Below are 18,959 nucleotides of genomic sequence, written 5' to 3'. Positions count from 1 at the left end.
GATGTCATAACGGAACCCTGAGGGTATATAAACCCTGAGCGCTGTGACATCACAGCCATTTCTTGAGTTGATGCTTTTGCTGACACTTCACTTTGGTTCTGGAAGAGCGAACTAGTTTGTACTACATATCTAGTGATTACTTCCATTCATTCTTACTGATCTTTGATCAGGGCCCAGTAATATCGGAGCCACCTGAGAACTTAGTTCTCTAATATTTCATCAGATCCGCCTTGGTAACTAAGCGATGAGCGCCCGAGAGCTGCGTCAGCTGATAGCTGACAATGATACATGGCTGCGCCGACCGGAGAATCAAGGTAAGTGAATTGTTCAGGAAGAGAGAGACAATATTCCCCCCACCCTAGAGGAGATTTCCTGGGAGGAGTTATCCCTGGGGTCTGCTGAGCAATGTTTCAGGGTAAACAGCACATTTTCCATTCCTAGTCGTTTGGGGTGGGTTTTACTTTCCTCCCAATTCCACCCCTGCCCATGATAGAAAACAGAAGTTCTTTATTCAGGCAATTTGACAAACTGGGCCCCATAATCACAAAACAATAACCCGTCTAAAACATAACTGTTATTCCCAATAAATCAATAAAAGAAATCCCAACAACGTTAAACCCCCCACTCTAAGGGTATGTTCACACGGAGGAAAAGGTCACAGAACATTCCGCAACAGGAAAAGACAAAAGGATATATCCAGCACTCGGAATCCGGCCTAATAAAAATAAACTTAACTTTTATTAAGAATTGGTCATTCTTCCATTAACATTTTTTGATCATACGAGGGGTAAGCTAATGTCCCTTGTATGATCATAATTTTTTAATGGAAGAATGACCATTTCTTAATAAAAGTTAAGTTTTATCTTTATCAGGCCGGATTCCGAGTGCTGGATATATCCTTTTGTCTTTTCCTGTTGCTGCATTTTGGCTTAGCCGAGAGAGCCATTATCCGTGCACCGATCTTTTGGAATCCTGCTACAACGCTGACGGCTCTGACACGTGAGTAGTGCACTTCTAAATTATTATCATTTTTTCTATATTAAGAGCTGTGACCTTCATATCTTTTTCACGGAACATTCCATTTGAACATTCCGTGACGAAATGCCGATGCAGCATCAGCTTTCTATCGCGGCAACTCACTCCTGTGTAGGCCCGAATAAATGGTCAAGCCATGGAATTCACGGCTGATTCTGCGCAGATAGGGCATGTCGCTTCTTTTTTTCCGCTACTAGCTACCGTTCGGTCCAATTTCTTCATATCTCCCATCACTACCTTGTTCAGAAAAGAAACTGTCACCCCCCAGACCCTTAAAGAGGACCTTTCACTGATTTGGGCGTAGGCAGTTCTATATACTGCTGGAACGCTGACAATGATCTGAATTCAGCGCACTGTCGGCTTTCCCAATCTGTGCCCCGGGTAAAGAACTATCGGCCCTGGTACCGTAGCTCTTTACAGTCAGAAGGGCGTTCCTGACAGTCACTCAGGTACATCCTTCTCCGCAGCAGTGCCTATTGCGGTGTACTGGGTGAGCTGGGAGGAACGCCCCCTCCCTCCAGATAATATTTGTCTATGGACAAGCACTGTCAGCTTTCCAGCAGTATATAGAACTGCCTGTGCCCAAATCGGTGAAACGCCACACGATGAATCCAGCAAAGCAAACAAATAAAACGTAGCATTTATTTCATAAATCCAGAATAAAATATGCGTCAATATCAAGGTTCAAAAAACGTCCATGAGTATGGCTATGAGTAAAGAGCCCCTATAGAGCTCCGAAACGCGTCAGCCAGACGTCGTCTTTTTCCTCTTGCCATCATGGACGTTTTTTGAACCTTGATATTGACGCATATTTTATTCTGGATTTATGAAATAAATGCTACGTTTTATTTAAGTTTGCTTTGCTGGATTCATCGTGTGGCTATTCAACTTTACCTCGAGCTGGGAGGCTTTTTTCCGTGCATGCATACTTAGTCTGGAGGACTACAACACGGGACAAACAGAGTGTTTTTTACAATCAATCCTCGATTGAAGACACGTAAGTGAGCTGACACGTCTTTTTTGTTTTTTCAAATCGGTGAAACGTCCTCTTTAAAAGGGGCATCCCGAAGGGGGGCAGTTCCTCTGTATACAGAGTAACTGTTCAAGCATACATCAATATGATCAGCAAAGTGAGTTTTTGCTGAATAGATTTCTGGCGAGAGGTTACCCTCTTTGAACGGGCACCGGAACAAACAAGGCTAACCCCGAGAGAAACTGCCGCTATTATTATACCCTGGGGTCTTTTCAGACCCCGGAGTATAATAATCAGAGACTCAGGGGAGGTGAAGAAGCATAATAAACAGTGTAACTCACCTCTCCGGGATCCATTGTTACTCCTAGCACAGGCTTCAGGAATTTAGGGCAATGTCCCAGACGTGACGTCCCCACGTGACATTTTGGACATTACTGCTCAGATCTGTTTTCAGGGCATCCTGTCTTGGGCTGGTTAAGAGAAAAAATAAGGAAAAAAATAAACTGGTAAAATTGCCGCCCCTTTGAAAGTGCTGCCTGAGGCGGCTGCGTGACCTCGCCTCAGAGGTGCGGCCCTGGTTGGGGGAAAGCTAGCGCTCACCTGTGTGGAGAGAGAACTTATGGGCTTTAATCCTTGGTGGCCAGCGCACATACAAGTCTATGACAGGGAGAGGCTGTTGCTTGTGTTTCCAGTTAATTTAGGGAACTAACAGCCCATTGGGGTTAGTGTTTACTGGGGAGAGTGCCTTTTATGCCTCCCTGTTGTTCTTAATGCCATATGCTATGGACATGCATTAATCCCCGCAATTATCAGGTTGGGCAATTATATCTCCCAAAGATCTTTGTTTGGCATTAGATTAGGCTTCTAATAATCTCTATAAATCCCCATTAGATTATTATTGTTTTGGTCCCTGTATGATTACTATACACTATGAGCAGCGGGACCGTTAGGGCTGGTTCACACGGGGGGCAATGAGGCAGATTTTGACAGCAGATTTCGCCTCAAAACCTGCCTCCATACAATGGTGGTCTATGGAGACTGCTAGCTTTCGTTTTTCTGCTAGCAGTTTTTTGCTGCTAGCGGAAAAAAGAAGCGGCATGACCTTTCTTCAGGCGGATTCCACCTGAGGAAAGCAATAGAAGTGAATGGGAGGCGAAAAACGTCTAGCATTTTTTTTTTGCAAAACAAAATCCAGACCGAAAACGCCTAGCGTTTTTTTGTTTTTTTTTTACAGTCTATTCACTTTAGGAAGCGTTTTTTTTCGGGACCAAAATAAGCCAGGCGGTTTTTACGTGTGAACTAGCCCTTGGCATTGGGGATTTAACATTGCTGGGAGTTCTTTTATTTATTTATTGGGAATAAAAAAAAAAATTTCAGACGACTTATTGTTTTGTGATTATGGGGCCCAGTTTGTCCAATATTAGTTGATGGCGTCCCTTCATCCAGTGAATGATATATATCTTTATTCAGGTTACTGTTAAACTTAACTATACTGGGGTCTCTTCTCCTCAAAACCCTTAGCAATAACAGGATTCATTCCTATGGGCTAAATGTGTTACCTTTATATATTTACAGGTCAGGCAGCAATTGTCCATAGACTGAGGTCATCCCTAGGACATCGTGGAGAACCTTCTACTGGACATCAAAGAAGCAGGAATCCTATCACTGCGAGGACAGGGAGACGCGACAGAGCTCCTCCACAGCACAGAGGACTAGAAGAGAGCAGGGAAACAAGCCGCTCTCCATTAAGACCCGCCCCTGCAGAGCCCTCCAGAATAATAGGAGAGAGTAGCAGTGATAACAACCATCCAGCAAGTGGATCCACAGCTGACACCACTGAATTTCAACGGCCAAATCCGGTTCCTGCAGAGCCCTCCAGAATAATAGGAGAGAGTAGCAGTGATAGCAGCCGACCAGCAAGTGGATCCACAGCTGACACCACTGAATTTCAACGGCCAAATCCGGTTCCACCCCCTGAGGATCCAATTCCAAGCAGATCTCCTGTATACTCCTACCCTGCAACCCGTGCATTCAGTAGATTCATTCAGCTGCTGGACATGGGTGGGATGACCCCAACGTCACCGGCAATGCCACAGGGGCAATCACTTGAACCACATGCACAATATCTACTTTGGCACGAGAGACGGCAGGAGAGACGGCAGCGTCCGCCCAGCAGGAGAACTCTGCAAATTCAGAACTTACCCACTAGAGAGGTAATAACTCAGGAGGAGGCCCAGTCATGTGTAATCTGCATGACTGAATATGACATCGGAGAGCAAGTCACAGAGCTTCCCTGTACTCATAACTTTCATCAGGGTTGCATCTCGACCTGGCTCCGCTCTCACTCTCAGTGCCCCCTGTGCCGTAACCACTGCTTCCAATGAAGCGCCATGAAGGGCTATGAACAGAGACATCCCAAAATAATGGAAGGTAAGCCATCTATATTTCATCTTTTCCCTCCGCCCTATCAGATGTATGTGACATGTAACATAGAAATAATAACATTTTATCTTTTTCTATCCAGAAAGAATATCCAAGCCTGGAAAAAGAACAGCCTGAACTACAATCCGTTACAGGACACGGCAGCTCCAGACCCGGATGGTGACATATACTTTATTCCATGGCAAATTCTTCCTAAAAAAAAAAAAAAAAAAATTAAAAAAAAAAAAAAAAGAAAAAAGATTGTGTAAATTGTTTTTACTTTTTTTTACTGTATATAATAATATTTTGTGATCTAGCAGCGTATCATGATAAGTAAGACAGAGGTAGCAGTTACACCAAATACACGACTGCACCAACAGATATACATGGGCCTAAGTGCACAAGGAGGCTCAAGGCCCCTCTGTTATTCTCCAACTCTCTCAAAAGATCTGGGAGGGGCCCTCAAAAAGGTTGACTGCCTGGACTCCCAGGGTGGACAAGTGTCCTCAGCCCAGCAGAATAACATAACATGAGCACTCTATGTGCCAGTCATATCAGAAAAGCAATGTGACTGACACATTTAGCATTAATGTCACAATACACAATTCTGGACTCCTAAAAATCTGTTACAATCGTTCACCCCCTTCTGCTGCTCATACAGATGCTCCAGCATGTTTAAGGGGGAGTTTCATCAAATTGGAAGATGGCAGATAAGCCAGTCCAAGAGCAGATTATTTGTCACTGCTAGAGATGAGCAAACAGTAAAATATTCCATGTTCGTTATTCGTTACGAATAGCATCTCAATATTTGACTATTCGAACGAATATCGAACCCCATTATAGTCTATGGGAGAAAATGCTTCGTTTCAGGGGATCCCACCATTCGATGCCAACACGTCTGCAATGCAACTGGGACAGCAGGGGAAGCATGTCTGGGGACATCTAACACACCAAAGTCCCTCTATTACCCCACTATCACAGCCTAACAACTACACACTTTGCACATTCAAAAAAACCTCTATCAAAGTGGGAAAATATCTGGAAACCTTCTTTACTCCCCAAATGGATGGACACAAACCCCAATTTAAGCTCAACAAACAGTAACAACCACCCCTTTAAATCACGTTGCCCATGACAATCACAGATGGAATAGGCAATGGGAAATCCAACAGTACCCACCCTCAACTGTCATTGTGGATGTGTGTGTGTGTGTGTGTGTGTGTGTGTGGATGTGTGTGTGTGTGTGTGTGTGTGTGTGTGATGTGGTAAGACCTTTCAAAATTCACTTTTCTAGCCCTTAACATGAGCCCTTCCAAATTAGCTTACAGGTAGGGTTGAGCGATCGTGTTCGGAAAAGATCTGATTCCGATTGGCGATCGAGAAAATTTCACGATCGCCATCGGAATTCTGAACACGATCTATTTATGTGGGATCGAGATTGGTGATCTTTTCCCACAATGCTTTGCTTAGCCTTCACATTGAGTATATGCTGTATACTCAGTGTGAAGGCTCCGCTGCAGTTCCATAGGAATGAATGGAATCAGCCAGCACACAGCCTTAACCCCCTGCGCGCCGGCTGCCTCCATTCATTCGAATGTGAGGCTAAACTAAACATTTCTAGCAGCTACTTACCTCTAGAGATGGCTGCTCCGGTGCCCTCCTTCTTCTTGCCTCCCAGGTTAGTGTTTAAAGCACTAGGTAGGCGGGGCTTGTGGCTTAGGAGAGTGTGGACGGGTACAGGGCGGGGAGACGTGACGTCTCCCCTCCCAGCACACGCCCACACTCTCCTAACCCGCCCACACTCTCCTAACCTGGCAGGGAGGGGGCAGCGAAGGGAGAAGAGCAGCGTGGAGCGGCAGCGAGGCAAGTAACAAGGAAGGCACCGGACCAGCCATCTCTGGAGGTAAGTGGACACCAGGGTGGGCTAAGTAGCCAGAGGATTAAAAAAAAATCCTCTGGCTACTTTAGTGATTCACTAAAAAACACTTCTAGCGGTAATGGTCCTCTAATATGGGACTCTACATTACCTCTACAGGGTTCTGATCAGGTGTTAATAGTCCAAACAACATGCTCCAGTACTTTAGGTGTAGATCAGAAACCCCTTTCCTTTCCAACACCAGATTTAACAAAACTTCACCATCATCATCCTGCTGAGATGGAGCCACTAAACGAACCCTTGACTTCAAAGGCATGTCCTGGAGCTGCGACTGAGCCAAATCTAAACACAGAGTCCTTTGGAACTGAACAAATTTCAAAGTGTCCAAAGACTTTAGAGACTGTTGAAAGTAATGGGATCCAGAATGAGGAGTTCATCACAAGGCTGACAGACACAACTGCACATGCTGCAGCACAAGCAACCAGCAGTCAGACTAAGATGGTCTCTTCTTCGAGCAAAACACAAGATTCTTTGGCAGCCTGCTTTGTCTCCCCGCCCAATATTCCTGGCAGGAGTGCTGAAACACCACTCTCTTCCTCCTCCGCCGTTGAATCGACCTCAGCTACTGGCGTGGGTAGACGTCAGCAGGCCGCGCTGAAGCTCATCAGCTTGGGGGACAGACAGCACACTGCCTCCAAGGTCAGGGATGCCATCCTGGCTGAGATGGAAATGTGTTTTTCCCTGCTGCACCTGGGGCCAGGCATGTTTGTCATGTGTGATAATGGCAGGAACCTGGTAGCGGCTCTGGAGCTTGCCAGCCTCCAACACGTTCCATGCCTGGCCCACGTCTAACTTAGTGGTGCAATGTTTTTTGAAAACATACCCAAATGTACATGAGCTACTGGTGAAAGTGCAGCGCTTGTGCGCGCACTTTCGCAAGTGTACAGGAGCCGCTGCTAGCCTCCGAAGCCTCCAGCAACGCCTCCATCTGCCAGAATAGAGTGTTTGAGCAGCAGAGACCTTTGATGGAGTACCATGTCCAAAACCCAAAGGTTCCTCAGAGTCAGCTCCCCCAGTTTCTGCACCATGAGTTTCCATGGGTGGCAGACTTATGTGAAATCCTTTCCCATCCTTTCCACTGGACGCAAAACATTAGCATGCGCTCATCACAACTCCGGATATGGCAGCTGCGTTAAGCAGGGTGTAGGGTACAATGCAGACCAGGCCCGAGCTGTGGTTATGTGCGGTTTGCAGTAAGGGGACAGTGAGCAATTGGAAGAGGAGTTGGTGGACAACGAGGCCACCGACCCGACATGGACAGGGGTGATGTCTAGCGGGTAAAACAGTGTAGATGTCGAGGCAAGCTAATCAACAAAAAAGGTTCCTAGAAGCAGAGGCATAGACTGGGGTGATGTATGTCTAAGGGCGAAAGCAGTGTAGATGTGGAGACAAGCTAATCAACAAAAAAGGTGGCTAGAAGCAGAGGCATAGACTGGGGTGATGTTTAGGGGCAAAAGCAGTGTAGATGTGGAGGCTAGCTAATCAACAAAAAGGTGGCTAGAAGCAGAGGCATAGACTGGGGTGATGTCTAGGGGCGAAAGCAGTGTAGATGTGGAGGCAAGCTAAGCAGCAAAAACGGTGGCTACAGGCAAAGGCATACAAACTCCACAGAGGGGCCTAGTGTCACCAGAAGGGACAAGTATAGGCGCATGTTATGGGAATACCTGGCCGGCCCCAGCTCTGTTCTCTCCGATCCCTCTGTGCTCTACAGCCTACACTTACAGTCCTATGAATTAGTTTGGGCACTCCTATTAATCTTAAACATTTTTAGTTCTAAATATTTTGGTGTTAGCAGCAGCCATTTCAGTTTGATATATCTAATAACTGATGGACACAGTAATATTTCAGGATTAAAATGAGGTTTATTGTACTAACAGAAAATGTGCAATATGCATTAAACCAAAATTTGACCGGTGCAAAAGTATGGGCACCTCAACAGAAAAGTGACATTAATATTTAGTAGCTCCTCCTTTTGCCTCTAGTCACTTCCTGCAGCTTTTAATCAGTTCCTGGATCCTGGATGAAGGTATTTTGGACCATTCCTCTTTACAAAACAATTCAAGTTCAGTTAAGTTTGATGGTCGCCGAGCATGGACAGCCCGCTTCAAATCATCCCACAGATGTTCAATGATATTCAGGTCTGGGGACTGGGATGGCCATTCCAGAACATTGTAATTGTTCCTCTGCATGAATGCCTGAGTCGATTTGGAGCAGTGTTTTGGATCATTGTCTTGCTGAAATATCCATCCCCGGCGTAACTTCAACTTCGTCACTGATTCTTGAACATTATTCTCAAGAATCTGCTGATACTGAGTGGAATCCATGCGACTCTCGACTTTAACAAGATTCCCGGTGCCGGCATTGGCCACACAGCCCCAAAGCATGATGGATCCTCCACCAAATTCTACAGTGGGTAGCAAGAGTTTTTCTTGGAATGCTGTTTTTTTGGACGCCATGCATAACGCCTTTGTGTATGACCAAACAACTCAATCTTTGTTTCATAAGTCCACAGGACCTTCTTCCAAAATGAAGCTGGCTTGTCCAAATGTGCTTTTGCATACCTCAGACGACTCTGTTTGTGGCGTACGTGCAGAAACGGCTTCTCTCTCATCCCTCTCCCATACAGCTTCTCCTTGTGCAAAGTGCGCTGTATTGTTGACTGATGCACAGTGACACCATCTGCAGCAAGATGATGCTGCAGCTCTTTGGAGGTGGTCTGTGGATTGTCCTTGACTCTTCTCACCATTCTTCTTCTCTGCCTTTCTGATATTTTTCTTGGCCTGCCACTTCTGGGCTTAAGAAGAACTGTCCCTGTGGTCTTCCATTTCCTTACTATGTTCCTCATAGTGGAAACTGACAGGTTAAATCTCTGAGACAACTTTTTGTATCCTTCCCCTGAACAACTATGTTGAACAATCTTTGTTTTCAGATCATTTGAGAGTGGGCTGTCCATGCTCGGCGAGCATCAAACTTAACTGAACTTGAATTGTTTTGTAAAGAGGAATGGTCCAAAATCCCTTCATCCAGGATCCAGGAACTGATTAAAAGCTACAGGAAGCGACTAGAGACTGTTATCTTTGCAAAAGGAGGATCTACTGAATATTAACCCCTTAACGACCGGCCCATAGTAAAATTACGTTGACACTGACAGGTCCTTCCTGACTGCCCTATAGTAAAATTACGTTGGGCAGTCAGGGAAGGATTCCCTGTCAGTGTCGACGTAAATGGAGCGGATCTTAGCTGTATCTGACAGCTAAGACCCTGCTCCATTACCCTCCATCGGAGGGGGCTCCGATCGGGTTTTTTTAACCTCTTCAGTTCCGTGATCAAACATGAACTGAAGCGGTTCCGCTGTGTTGCCAGTCTGATCGGCACCCCCCGCGGCGAGATCGGGGGGTGCCAGTGTCTCCAACATGCAGTCTGGGGTCTGGCCAGTGACCCTAGACTGCTAAAGACCCCCGATACCTGGTTGATCCTGCCCGGGTTTAGAGGAAGTCAGCAGCCGGCAGCCCCTGCGACTGACTTCATCTAGACGCTGCAAGACACTGACAGCTGTGTCCTGCAGCGTCTGATACAGAATTAGTGATGCTTTTATCAAAGCATCACTAATTCAAGTGTCCTAAAGGGACACATGAAAAAGTAAGAGAAAAAAGTGAAAAAATAAATAAATAAAGTTTATAATACAAATGAATAAAGCTATAAAGCCCCAAAAATTCCCTTTTTGTATAGAAACAATCTGTACAATAAAACTGAAACAATATTTAATGTACACGGTGCACGTCGGAAAAAAAAAGGGAAAAATCACGCCGAAAGTAGCGATTTTTCGCATCTTACCTTACAAAATATGCTATAAAAAGTGATCAAAACGTCATAGGCACCCCACAACAGTACCAATAAAAAGCTCATGTTGTCCCACAAAAAGTAAGCCCCCAATCAATACTGTCAACCAAAAAATAAAAATGTTACGCCTCTCAAAAGATGGCAATGCAAAAATCACTGGTTTATGTCCCCAAATGTGTTTTTATTCTACAGAATTAGTATTGCATAAAAATACTGTAAATGAGGTATTGCCGTAATCGTACCGACCCACAGAATAAAGGTCATATGTCGCTTATACTGTACGCTGCATGGCGCAAAATTTAAAAGGTAAAATTCCATGCCAGAATTGATTTTTTCTTTTTTAAATCCAGCAAAAAAGGGTTAATAAAATGTATTCAATAAGCTGTAGACACCCAAAAATGGTGTCATTACAAAATGCATCTCGTCCTGCAAACAACAAGCCCTTATATGGCCACGTCACCATAAAAATAAAGAAAATATAGCATCTAATAATGCGAAGGCAAAAACCACCAAAAATGGCCAAATCATTAGAACACAACTGGCTGCGTCAGGAGGGGAATATATAAGCTGTGCGAGCGAATATCAGGGGACTCCCCAGATTTACAGCTTATGAGGGAAAAGACACCAGAAGTGACCCCCAAAGTGACTCCCCCAACCATAGGAGCTACTGGGACATAGTAGGCAATTTGGTGTCTGCAATGTCCTCCGCACCTCTTATATATTCCCTCTTCACCATCCACTGTGCAGTCACGTCTGGGATACTAATACTCACTACACCCCCTGAGAAATTCTTTGAGGGGTGCAGTTTTCAAAATTAGGTCACTCCTTTGGAGAATCCACTTTTCTGTTAACTTTACAGGCTCTACAAACATGATATGGCATCCAGATACCAAACATCTGATACTGTGCTCCAAAAGCCGCATCGCGCTCCTTCCCTTCTGCGCCCTGCTGTGTGCCCAAACTGCAGTTTATGTCACATGTATGACACATGTATGACACTGGTGTACCCCGGATAACGTATGTAATGCCATTTGTGGGTATAAACTGATATAGGGGCACAGCCGGACACAGAAGGGAAGAAGGGTTATTGGGTTTTTGGAGCACAGACGGTTTGGTTTTTGGATGCCATGACACTTTTGCAGAGCTGAAACGCCAGTAAAGTGGAATCCCCTGATATGAGACCTTATTTTGGAAACTACACCCCTGAAGGATTTCTCCAGGGGTACAGAGAGCATTTTTAACCCCCAAGTGTTGCTATAACGTATTATCCATAAATGAATATGAAGCGAGGTGAGAGGTGAAAATGACAATTTTTCCAGGAATCCGTCATTTCAGTGCCTAATATGTTGCGCCTGCCTTGTATCAGAGATGAACGCTCTAAAAGCTGTTGTGCCCGGGATACCCGCTTACCAGTTTTTGGAGTGTGTATCTCTGCTGATATAAGTTGGGCACAACATATCGGGCACTGAAATGGCGAATCTCTGGAAAAATTAAATTTTTAACTTCTCATTATCAGCTACGAGTTCATTTCTGGAAACTAAATAAATGCAACCCTCAAGGGTTAAAAACGCTCGCTACACCACTTGAGAGATGCCATCAGTGGGGTAGTGTCCAAAATGGCGTGACATTGCTGCGGATTCCACTTTATTGGCAATTCAGGGGCTTTGCAAAAGTGGCATGACGTCCAAAAACCAAAATCGCGCTCCTTCCCTTCTGTGCCCGGCTGTACCAAACAGCCATTTCTACCCACATATGGCATTAAGTCTGTTATCTGGGGTACACCAGTGTCATACATGTGGGCATACACCGCCATTTGGGTACACATCAGGGTGCAGATGTGACGGAGCGATATGTGATTTTGGAGTGCAGATTTAGATTCTTCGTTTTTGGACACCATGTCACATTTGCGGAGACCCTAAAATTGCCCCTACAAAATGGGGTCACTTCTTGGGGAATTCCAGTTCACTGGCACCTCCAGGGCTCTGCAAAAACGTTATGGTGCCCAGAAAGTCCCTCTAACTCTGTACCCCAAAAGCTAAAAAGCACAGGGCTCCTTCCCTTCTGAGCCCTACTGTGTGCCCAAGCAGCAGTTTACACCCACATATATAATTTTTTGCCCCTCGGGACGGCCCCTTAATAGTTTTAGGAGTGCAGGTCTCTGACAACACAAAGTGGGTGCAACGTATTGGGCACCGAAATGGCATATTTCTTTTAAAATTTCAATTTTCATTTTGTACATTAATTTTTGGGAAGAATTTTTAGACTCAAAGTGATAATACACCTTAACCCCTTAGTGACCAGCCTATTTTGGACCTTAATGACCAAGCCAAATTTTGGAAATTTGCCCTGTGTGACTTAATCAGTAAATAATTCTGTAACAGTATAGCGCATCCAAGCGATTTTGATATTGTTTTTTCGTGACATGTTGTACTTTGCTGAGAAGGTAAAATTAGGCTGATATAACTTGTGTAAATTTATTAAAAAACTCGCAAATGCTGAAAATTTTGAAATTTTTTCAATATTTTCCATTTTCAACTGCGATATCTCACATATGCACAATAATACAGGCCAAAAAATTTAGTAGTTATATACTTCCAAATGTTCCTTTTGTGTTTCAAGCATATTTGAAATAATTTTAACATATTTGAGTAACTTAGACAATTTAAAAATTTGGAAATTTGGAGTATGTGATTTTTTCCTGTACCAAGCTTTGTTTGCAGACAGGAATTGGTGGCATAATGACAGAAACTCCCATTAAATGACGCAATTTGTAAAACTCGCCCCCTTCAGGTATTCTTTGAGGGGTTTAGTGAGTATTTTGATCAAACAAATATTATTTTGCAAGAATTATTACAAATGATGAAAAAAATTACATTTTCATTTTCTTCAAATATGTGTCATATTAAAGCTAGTTTTTTTGCACACAACACATCAAAAAGAAGAAACACACCCCAAAATATATCACCCTACTTCTCCCGTGTTAAATAATGTACACTTTGTCCTTAGTCCTATGTACAATCATACAGTAGGGCCCAAGAGGTAGGGAGGGCCAAATGGATTTCAAAACACAAATTTTGCTTGTGGATATTTTAGGCCCATTGCACATTTGAACAAGATTTCAGTTACCAAAACAATTGAAACCCCCCATAAATGACACCATTTTATAAACTAGACCCCTTAAGGTATTCATTGAGGGGTATAGTGAGTACTTTTACCCCATAAGTTTTTAGAAATGTTGCGTCAAACAAAAAAATTTTATATTTTTTTACACAAAAGTGTCATTTTATAGGCAGTTTATTTGGAAATAACACATGAAAATGAAGAAACACACCCCAAAATATATCACCCCACTTCTCCTGTGTTCATAAATTTACACTTTGTGGCCTTAATCCCATGTATGGACGCACAATAGGGCCCAAAAAGAAGGGAGCACCAACTGGATTTCAAGACACAATTTTTGCTTCTAAATGTTTCAGGCCCATTGCACATTCAAACAAGATTTGAGTTACCAAAATAATTGAAAACACCCATAAATGACACCATTTTATAAACTAGACCCCTTGAGGTATTCATTGAGGTGTATAGTCAGTATTTTGACACCATAGGTTTTAAAAGAATTTGTGTCAAACAAAAAATTCTCATATTTTTTACACAAAAGAGTCATTTTAAAGGCAGTTTTTTGCACACAAGGCATGAAAATAAAGAAAAACACCCCAAAATAGATGGCCCCATTTCTCCTTTGTTCAAAAATGTACATTTTGTGGCCTTATTCCTATGTACGGACGCACGGTAGGGCCCAAAGAGATGGGAGCACCAACTGAATTTCAAGACACAAATTTTGCTTGCAGATATTTCAGGCCCATTGCACATTCAAACAAGATTTAAGTTACCAAAACAATTGAAACCCCCCATAAATGACCCCATTTTATAAACTAGACCCCTTGAGGTATTCATTGAGGGGTATAGTGAGTAGTTTGACCCCATAGCCGTCTCACAGATTTTACTAACCTTGGGATGTGTAGGTTAAAAATTACTAAAATGTCCCTTTATCCCCAAAGTTTTCATTTTCACAAGGGGTTAAAAGAGAAAAAGCCCCCCATAGTTTGTTACACAATTTCTCCTGAACACGTAAATACCCCATATGTGGCCATAATCTGCTGTATGGGGACATGGTGGGGCTCAGAATGGAAAGAGCGCTATTTGGGTTTTGGAGAGCAGATTTTGCTGGAATAGTTTTCTGGTGCCATGTCGCATTTGCTGAGCCCCTAAAGTATCAATACAATGGAAACCCCCCAAAAGTGACCCCATTTTAAAAACTACACCCATCAAAGAATGTATCAAGGGGTATTATCATTTTGAGCCTAAAAATTCTTCCCAAAAATTAATGTACAAAATGAAAATTGAAATTTTGAAAGAAATCTGCCATTTCGGTGCCCAATACGTTGCCCCCACTTTGTGTTGTCAGAGACCTGCACTCCTGAAACTATTAAGTGGGCCATCCCGAGGGGGCAAAAATTATATATGTGGGTGTAAACTGCTGCTTGGGCACACAGCAGGGCTCAGAAGGGAAGGAGCACTGCACTTTTTAGCTTTTGGGGTACAGATGTTGAGGGACCCTCTGGGCACCATGATGTTTTTGCAGAGCCCTGGAGGTTCCAGTAAACTGGAATTCCCTAAGAAGTGACCCCATTTTGTAGGGGCAATTTTAGGGTCTCTGCAAATGTGACATGGTGTCCAAAAACGAAGAATCTAAATCTGCACTCCAAAAGCACATATCACTCCTTCACATCTGCACCCTGCTGGTTACCCAAATAGCAGTGTATGCCCACATGTATGACACTGGTGTACCCCGGATAACGGACTTAATGCCATATGTGGGTAGAAATGGGTGTTTGGGCACAGCCGCGCACAGAAGGGAAGGTGCGCTATTTTGGTTTTTGGCGCACAGTTTGGTTTTTGGACGTCACTTTTGCAAAGACCCTGAATTGCCAATAAAGTGGAATCCGCAGCAATGTCACGCCATTTTGGACACTACCCCAATGATGGGATTTATCAAGTGGCGTAGCGAGCGTTTTTAACCCTTGAGTGTTGCATTTATTTAGTTTCCAGAAATGAAATCGCAACTGATAATGAGAAGTTAAAAATGAAATTTTACCAGAGATTTGCCATTTTAGTCCCCGATATGTTGTGCCCAACTTATGTCAGCAGAGACACTCCAAAAACTGGTAAGCGGGTATCCCGGGCACAACAGCTTTTAGAGCGTTCATCTCTGATACAAGGCGGGCGCAACATATTAGGCACTGAAATGACGGGTTCCTGGAAAAATTGTCATTTTCACTTCTCACAATCAGCTTCGTATTCATTTATGGATAATAAGTTATAGCAACACTTGGGGGTTAAAAATGCTCTCTGTACCCCTGGAGAAATCCTTCAGGGGTGTAGTTTCCAAAATAAGGTCACATATCAGGGGATTCCACTTTACTGGCGTTTCAGCTCTACAAAAGTGTCATGGCATCCAAAAACCAAACCGTCTGTGCTCCAAAAACCCAATAACCCTTCTTCCCTTCTGTGTCCGGCTGTGCCCTAATATCAGTTTATACTCACATATGACATTACGTCCATTATCCCGGGTACACCAGTGTCATACATGTGTCATACCTGTGGCATAAACTGCAGTTTGGGCACACAGCAGGGCGCAGAAGGGAAGGAGCGCGATTCGGCTTTTGGAGCACAGATTCAGATGTTTGGTATCTGGACGCCATGTCATGTTTGTAGAGCCTGTAAAGGTACCAGAAAAGTGGATTCTCCAAAGGAGTGACCTAATTTTGAAAACTGCACCCCTCAAAGAATTTCTCAGGGGGTGTAGTGAGTATTAGTATCCCAGACGTGACTGCACAGCGGATGGCGAAGAGGGAATATATAAGAGGTGCGGAGGACATTGCAAACACCAAATTCCCTACTATGTCCCAGTAGCTCCTATGGTTGGGGGAGTCACTTTGGGGGTCACTTCTGGTGTCTTTTCCCTCATAAGCTGTAAATCTGGGGAGTCCCCTGATATTCGCTCACACAGCTTATATATTCCCCTCCTGACGCAGCCAGTCGTGTTCTAATGATTTGGCGATTTTTGCGGGTTTTTGTCTTCGCATTATTAGATGCTATATTTTCTTTATTTTTCTGGTGATGCTGCCATATAAGGGCTTGTTGTTTGCAGGACGAGATGCATTTTGTAATGACACCATTTTTGGGTGTCTACAGCTTATTGAATACATTTTATTAACCCTTTTTTGCTGAATTAAAAAAAGAAAAAAATCAATTCTGGCATGGAGTTTTACCTTTTAAATTTTGCGTCATGCAGCGTACAGTATAAGCGACATGTGACCTTTATTCTGCGGGTCGGTACGATTACGGCAATACCTCATTTATAGTATTTTTTTATGCAATACTAATTCTGTAGAATAAAAACACATTTGGGGACATAAATCAATGTTTTTTGCATTGCCATCTTCTGAGAGGCGTAACATTTTTATTTTTCGGTTGACAGTGTTGGTTGAGGGCTTATTTTTTGCGGGACAATGTGCGCTTTTTATTGGCACTGTTGTGCGGTGCATATGACTTTTTGATCACTTTTTATAGCATATTTTGTAGGATGAGATGGCAAAAAATCATTACTTCCAGCGAGTTTTTTCCATTTTTTTTTCCCAACGTTCATTGTGTACATTAAATATTATTTCAGTTTTATTGTACAGGTTGTTTTGGACGCGACGATACCAAATATGCATTGCTATTTTTTATTTTTAGTGCTTTTTTTTATATAATTCATTTTGTATAGAAAAAAAGAGATTTTTGGTATTTATAACTTTATTACTTTTTTCATACACTTTATTTTTTTTTTAAAACTTTTTTTTTACTTTTTCATGTGTCCCTTTAGGACACTTGAATCAGTTGATGCTTTGACGAAAGCTTCAGCTGATTCTACACAATAGCAGACAGGACACAAGCAGGACATGAGCCTGCTCGTGTCCTGTAAGCTACAGAGGAAGTGAGACACATCGCTCACTTCCTCCATCGCCGGGCAGGATCACCAGGTATGTGGGGGCTCCGGTAGTCTGGGGTCACTGGCAAGACCCCAGACTACCTTTTACTGACATCGGCACCCCCCCATCTCGCCGCGGGGGAGCCCATCACCTTCAATTGTCGGCGGATCCCTTTCGATCACGCTGTGATGTTTCACGGCGCGATCGAAAGGGTTAACACGTCCAGTCGGACTCAGTTCCGACTGGACATTATGGAGGAAGGGGTTATGTGTTAGTAACACCTAACCCCTGCCCCCCCCCCCGCACCCCTCCCCCCGCCAGGAAGGTACCTATAGGCCGGACGTATTTAGGCAATAGTCCGGTCTTTAGGTACCAGCACATGAGGCCGTAAATTTACGTACGGCGGTCCTCATGTGGTTAATGAGAGAAACCGAATCAATCCCTTTGTATGATAGGAACTGCTTCCACAAAAAATACTGGGAAAATTTGCTAATTGAGCCTAGTTTTGAAGACACAGAATTTGATTTATATTGTGCTGTGGAAGAACAAGAGACTATTGACGAAGAACCACGCAGTAGTACTGCTAAGTACAATCTGGCGTTCCAATCCCTAACTCAGTTGGCGGATATTTTATCTAATGACGGAACTTCAACCTTTCTAAACTACTTGGAAGAAATCAAGGTTATCCAAAACAATGCCAGATGAGGTTCTTCGTTATTACAACCCAGCTTGTCATATAACCAGTCTGTACATCAAGATGTTGCAGGTGCTGGGACTTCAAATGTTCCGGATATAGTTGATGGAAATACGCCACCTTCTACAAGCTGCAAATCTTCATCTGCGCGTCCACAGGTAGTTGTGCCTTTTCAGGTTATAGGCAAATATATGCATTTCAAATCTAAAATTAGAGTAAAAGGTCGTCCTAAGAAAAAGACCAAACAATTAACATTCAACAAGAAGGAAATTGACCATACACCTGAAAATTCTTCAAACAAACGCCCCTTAGAAGGTAACAAAGTGCAGAAGGTATCCACAAAGAGGAGAAAAAGGGAAACAACCAAAACACAAAAAAAATTGCAAGGAAATGGAGAAATGTCTGATTTGCCACTTTGATTTGGGGAAAAAGTCTAAAAAATTGACAACTTGTTTTTCTTGTTGTTCCACACTACATGAAGATTGTTATAGAGTGGATGGATGTCCGCAGTGCGAGGAAGATTAGCCATTGTAACATAAATGTCCTAATAAAGTGAAAATTTACTGGGATAAATATGATACATCTGCAGTTCATTTAAGTTTATAGGCACGGTACACGGATGGTACCTAAAAATAGCCAGGAGTTCATAGGTACGGTACCTAGAAATAGCCACATCCAGATTTTAATTCAAATTATTATTATTATTATTATTATTATTATTATTATTATTTTTTTTTTTTTTTTTTGCACACACACACACAGTCACATGACCTTACTTCTGTGATGTCATAAAACTAGGCTCTGCTTACCTATTATGTGAGGTTCTGTTCACATTTGCATATGATGATGTCATAATGCACATATTTGCATATGATGATGTCATAACGGAACCCTGAGGGTATATAAACCCTGAGCGCTGTGACATCACAGCCATTTCTTGAGTTGATGCTTTTGCTGACACTTCACTTTGGTTCTGGAAGAGCGAACTAGTTTGTACTACATATCTAGTGATTACTTCCATTCATT

This window comes from Leptodactylus fuscus, chromosome 3 (assembly GCF_031893055.1).
Source record: "Leptodactylus fuscus isolate aLepFus1 chromosome 3, aLepFus1.hap2, whole genome shotgun sequence".
Lineage (NCBI taxonomy): Eukaryota > Metazoa > Chordata > Amphibia > Anura > Leptodactylidae > Leptodactylus > Leptodactylus fuscus.
The sequence above is the reverse complement of the archived record's forward strand: the minus strand, read 5'-3'. Positions refer to the sequence as shown.